The 6,057-nt window shown below is 53.2% G+C and overlaps 1 long non-coding RNA gene across 3 annotated transcripts; it reads left to right on the forward strand.

The window, feature by feature from the left end:
• The first annotated feature begins 280 nt into the window (after positions 1-280).
• On the forward strand, positions 281-5,698 carry LOC123623562. Of its 3 annotated transcripts, XR_006729904.1 has the most exons (3): positions 281-464; positions 4,668-4,829; positions 5,337-5,698. It is a non-coding gene; the product is annotated as an uncharacterized LOC123623562 (long non-coding RNA). The 3 variants fall into 3 exon arrangements; XR_006729902.1 differs by having other exon boundaries at positions 4,668-5,698; XR_006729903.1 differs by lacking the exon at positions 281-464 and adding an exon at positions 3,957-4,360 and having other exon boundaries at positions 4,668-5,698.
• Positions 5,699-6,057: the final 359 nt, after the last annotated feature.

The raw sequence follows: 6,057 nt of genomic DNA on the forward strand, positions 1-6,057 counted from the left end.
GAATTCAGAGCATCCTAGACACTGGTTTGGTAAGCCAGGCATGCTGCTTAACCTCTTTGGACCTCATTTTCTTAATCTGTAAAATGGGAGTGCTAATGCTCCCTTCAAGGGTTGCCGTGATAATGAATGACAAACGCCTAGCACAGTGGCAGGGAACTTACTAGTTAAGTGTGCTGGCTATATAACCTTGCATAAGTCCCTGGCCTCTCCCAGACTCGGTTACCACATCTGTGAAATAGACAGCTAGCACCTGCCTTATTGCGAGGAAGCAGTGCCTGGCCCCGGAGAGTGTTTAGCAACTTGGACTGTTAGGGCCGTGAGATCAGAGCCTGGCACAGAGACAGCCTCCCATGCACAGTGGCTGTACAGCTGAAGGCCTCAGACAGCCCACGGGACTGTAAACACAGCGGCTTTGGAGACTGCTTCTTTGGCCAGAATTCTGCTTCCTTGGCTGGACTTTGCAGGTGACCAGTTGCAGGGGCCAGCCCTGCAGGATTCTCAGAGGCCTGAACTCCCTGGGCACACGAGCCTGTCTCTGCAGGGAGGGCCATGGCCAGGCGTGTGGGTCGGAATTAGATGGGAGCTGGGGAAGGGCGGGGAGCCACTGCAGACGGCTGCACTCCGCCCGGCTGGGTCCTCAGCTCCCTGTGCCTGGAGCCCCAGCTTCCCTCAGCACGTTGGCTCTGGCTCAGCCATGCCTTTGGGACACCTGGGGCCCCAGCCAGGCCAGACCTCAGTCGGTGGGGACTGGAGCCCTGGTTTCCTTAGGAAAGAGCTCGTCTGGGGCTTTGCCCTCCCCGTCTCTGTCACTCTCGGTCTGGAGTCTCTCACTCTGCCTCTGTTTCTTTCTCTTTCTGTCTGTTTCTGTGAACAAGTGCCTTGCTTCTCCTTCTCTCTCTTGGTCTCTCTATGTGCCTGTCTCTGCCTCTGTCTCTCCCTGCATTTATCTGTTTCTCTCTCCCATCCTTCCTCTTCCTCTCTCCCTGGCCCTGTAGGCCCCCACCCCGTCTCTCTCCACTGTGTCTTGCTCCGTCTTTCTCTCTCTCTCTGTTCCTGTCTTTGTTTCTCTCTCTCTCTGTGTCCCTTTCTCTGCCCATCTCCCCACCCCCTCTTTACTGCCGGCCCATTTGACACAGGGACTGGGTGACTGGGTGACTGGGGAGGACAAATGCACCCCCCACCTCAGGAGGCAGAGGAAGGAAGGAGACAGAGCATGTGGGGCTCCTGGGACCTGAGTGAAGGACCAGCCGCAGCTACGCTTCCTGTTCCTGTTAGACTGTGAGCTCCCTGCGGACAACCGTGTGTCTGCACTACCTTTGAGTCACCATCACTCACACGGCGCCTGGCAGATAGCTGAGGTTCAGTAAATATTTATTTACATGACTAAGTGACAGCATGAAAGAAAGCACTTATAAATTATTTTCTATCCAGTAAAATTCACTCAAGACCATTTTTGGCTATCGGTACTTTGAGTGTTCCGTTTGATACTGAATTCGTAGTTAAGTCTCTGAACCTCATTTGCTTCTTTAATTCTAATCCTCCCAACACTATTACCACCACCCCTCCCGCCCTCCCCCACCAAAAACCACCCTCACGTTCCAGAATATTCCAGAATGTACCAGACCGTTTTTAGCTGCAGGGTCTTTGTACGTTCAGGTTTCCCTGCTAACTCCTGTTCATTCTTTACATTTCCTCTTGGATGTCCCATGCTCCGGGGAGCTTCCTCAGTGCCAGGCTGGGTTAGGTCGTTCCCTTCTGTTCTTCTGCAGTAAGCCTTGCACACTCCCACTTCATTCCCTTCTGTTGACCTGCCCCTCCCCCCACTGGACTGTGGGCTGCTTAAGGGAAGGGCGCCGGGCTTTCCTCACCACGTCCGGGGCCTGGACATGCCCTGCAGGCTCCAAGTGTGGCTTGAACAGAGGAACTCCGGGGGAGTTACTGGGAAGTACCCGGTAGCTAAGTTGTGGTCCTTAGCTCTATGTTTAGTTTTTAGCAGTTAAAAGATAATCCTGTCCAAGAATGAGAAGACCACACAAAATGCAGGCAGAAGAGAAGGTTAGTGTGGGGTGGCCAAGAACCTCGCTGGCTGTGCTGGGGCTGGGGCAGGAGCCTGCTGCATAGTCACCTGCCTTTCAGCTTCCACGTTTGACATGTTGGTTCCCAGCCAGGCTGAGCCCCAGGCACAGAAATAACTACCTGTTCAGACTGGTGGTTCCACTCTCCCCCACCCCCATTCTCTGCAATATTTTTTCAATAGAAGGAGGTGAAATGAATTAATTATGAGCCGTGTGTGCTCACATGCATGCATTCTGTTGCCGAGCTCCCGTTCTTGAAATGTGCAATCCCAATTGCAAATGAAACGCTCCCATCCTACCCTGTGCTCCAGCGGGTTTTCATAACAGCGCCTTTGTGGGCTCCCTTGAATGTCTGCCATGCCAAGGAGGCCGCACATTCCTCTGGCGGCCGCCTCGCTGGGCTTTGAGGAAATCTGCTGGCGGGGGCCCCAGTGTGCAGGAGGTGGGAGGGCATGTCGGAAACGTTGCTCTTAATCTGCCCATCTCGCCTGATCCCCCGGCAGCCCGGGAGGAGGGGCTGAGATAAAGCCACATGCAGCCGGCAGGAGATTAAGAGCTGCTGTTTTTATCGCTGCTTTCAGAGTCTCCTGTCACATGGGCGTTAGTACACTGGAGTGGGGCAGGGGGACGTGCAGGGGTCGGGGGAGAAGGGCCCGCACCGCTCAGCCCCGCAGCTGTCCTGTCCCTGCCTGGAATCACTCGTGGGCAGTTGAGGCAAGGAGTCAAGGACAAAAATGATCCTGGATCGTAGCCTGGAAATACGAGCTTTGTACAGAGGCTGGTGGAGTTCATGTTCAGGAGAAGTCAATGTTTCTGTGACGGTATTGACAGCAACTGACATTCATTATGCACTTACTTCGTATTTTTCACATATTACTTGAATTAATCTTCATAGTGAGTCTGTGTTGTAGGTACTGTCCTATGAGGAGATTGAGCCTTAAGGTCAGGAATGTGCGAAGGCCCCACGGAAGTAAGGGGGGTGAGCCGTGGAGGTGACACCTGAACTTGAGTAGCCGACTTGAGAGCCTGTGCCTTTGCCCGCTCTTCCTTAAAGCCCACGTGGGCTACAGCAGACACTGCTGTTTGGGAAAGCACAGGGGAGACCGGCCCGACACAGAACGGCGGCGTTCAGCTTCCAGCTCTGCCGCTTCCTCCCTGCGGGTCCCGGAGTGGGTCACTTCACCCCGCAGAGCCTCAATGTACTCCTTGCCACACTGAGACAATTGCACCTGTCTTACGGACTGCTGTCAGGATTAAAGAGTGTAACATGTCTAAGGTGCCCGTTAGGGGTCGAATATGCTGAAGTCCTAACCCCAGTACCTCAGAATGTGACCTTGTTTGGACATGAGGTCCAAACAGGACAAGATTGTTGCAGATATAATCAGTTGTGGTCACTGGAGCAGGTGGGCCCTTAATCCAATGTGGTTGGTGTCATTCTTAAAGAAGGAAATTTGGACCGAGAGACAGATGCCCACAGAGCGAGGACTCAGAGAGGATGGGCATGTGAAGACAGAGGTAGGGCTATGTGGCCACAAGCCAAGGGACAGGGCTGTGGAGAGCTGCCGCTAGCTGGGCGAGGCCGGGACATTCTTCCCTAGAGCCCACAGGGGCCCAGCGGATGCCTTGATTTTGGACTGGCCTCCAGGACTGTGAGAGAAGAAACTTCTGTTGCTTGAAGCCACCCAGTGTTTGGTACAGTTGTCCCTTAGTATCCACGGGGGTATTGGTTCCAGGATCCCCACAGATACCCCAATCCGAGGATGCTCATGTCCCTGATACAAGATGGTGTAGTATGTGCATTTAGCTTATGCACATCCTCACATATGCTCTTTAAAACATCTCTAGATTACCTATAATACCTAATACAATGTAAATGCTGTAGAAATAGTTGCTATGCTGTATTGTTTAGGCAATAATGACGGGGAAAAAATTACATCTGTACTGAACATGTACAGATATTTTTTCCCCTGAATATTTTCTGTCTCCAGTTGGCTGGATCCACGGGTGCAGAGCCCGCAGATGCAGAGGGCTGACTGCACTTTCTTGCGGCAGTCCCAGCCGACTAGCACAGTGCCTCTTGGTAGCAGATGCTGTCAGTGCCTGCCTGTCTTCTCCAGGCTGCCCCGGGGTCACCTGCAGCTCGTGCACACAGCGTGGCTCTCACCTCAAGCACCGGTGTCTCTGCCTGCAGGCTTTCTCTGAGTGCGGAAGCCAGCCCTGGTGGCCACAGGGGAGGCTGCCAGTGCCCCTGGGAGCAGCCCTCAGCCAGTGAGGGACAAGAGCTGGTGGGTGAATACCCTGGGTGGGATGGTTCTGTGCTGTGATCTACACAGTCTCTCAGAGGGTGTCCGGTGGGATCACGCCCCGGTGCCCACGGTGGTAACCCATTTATTCACGCACCCTCTATTGGCCTCCTGCCATCGTATGTCCCACCCCTTCTTTCTGCTGGTGCTCCCTGGGATCACCTCCTGATAAACTCTTGTATTCAAAGCCTTGTCTCAGAGTCTGCTTTGGGGGAGACCCAAGAGAAAGACAGGCATGGAATGACACTCGATTAAATGGCCCTGCTTTCCCTTCCTGATCACAATTTAGGTCAGATGCTGGCATCGTCAAGCTAAATGGACCAGTAGCTGATCCTCGACCAAATGGGAAACTTTGAAGACCATGCAGGCCCTCAAAAACTGCTGTAGCATCTCAGGGAGAAGGTGACATCAGTGATGATGAAGACAGCCAACTGGCAAGAGGAAGAAAATGGTATTAATCAGAATTCTTGGGCACAGGCAGTGGGAAGGCTACCAGTCTGATGGGACTGCTCCCCACAAAGTAGCAGGGGGGACTGGGCTGTTATTTCCCATGAGGCCACATGAGGCAGGGGACCATGGGAGAGGAGCCTGGGCTTTTAGGAGGCAGCAGAAGTGAGGGGAGAGATGATGGCAGGCTGGGTTGTGGGCAGGATGGCCTCTCCCAGTGACTCCCCAAGTCTTCTGGTAAGTTACTACACCTCGCAACCCACACAGGGGGCAGGATTTCTTGTGAAATGAGTGACAGGGCCAGGGTCCATGTGCAGCCCAGACTGAGCTGGTGCAGCAGACACAGGCATGGAGAAGTAAGGTGGGAATCCTGCTGAGACTGTGGGACGGGGCCTGGCATCACGCAGGCTGGGATGCAGGGGTCTAAGGCAGATTTGCCCAAATCCCAAGGGACAGAGTGGCATAGAGCAGACACTGGTCATTTGTGGCTGCCCATCATCCTCCACCTTAGGTAATTTTCCACATTTTGAGTTCTGCCTCATCAAGACCAAAGGAAGAAGGCCCACATTGCTGGACTCCCTGGCAGTCTAGAACATAACCTACAAGGTCCTGCAAAATTGATGTACCCGTAGATGGGAGCCTAGTATTCAGAAGTGGCCACACAAAGGGAACCGGAACCAAGCATGGTGGCCAAGGAATTCTGTCCTTCAGGGGTTGCCTAATGGAGCTCTGGGTACTGGTTCTGTGTGTCTGAGGAGCTTCCTGCAATGACAGGAGAAGAGTGTTTTCTCAGGAGTCCCCACAGTGTGCTTCCATGGTCCGCCCAGGGATTATGCGACTGATCTGATCTCTGATAAATTTTTTTCTGCTTAAGCAAGAGTAGATTCTGTTATTTGTCCCTACCACCTGTCTGGTACCAGCCTGGGCAACTTCTGGGTCTCAACAGTAATAGCCAACATTTCCTGAGGGCTTACTATGAGGCTGACCGTATCTGATACACCTTGCATGCATTATTTCAATGGATCATCCCAACAGCCGTATATGACACCGTGGGGAACCAATCCAGAATGGATTGGCAGGCTCAGGTCTGTCTGGGTCCAAAGCGCGTGTTTTTTCCACCTTCTCATGGAACCACCAGGCCTACGACCTTCCTCACTGGCCACGATGGCTGGTGGTCTTATTCTGTGTACAAGTGCCCAGAGGAAAATTTTTCTCCTTCTCTTTTCTCCCCT

Source organism: Lemur catta, chromosome 18 (genome assembly GCF_020740605.2).
Source record: "Lemur catta isolate mLemCat1 chromosome 18, mLemCat1.pri, whole genome shotgun sequence".
Lineage (NCBI taxonomy): Eukaryota > Metazoa > Chordata > Mammalia > Primates > Lemuridae > Lemur > Lemur catta.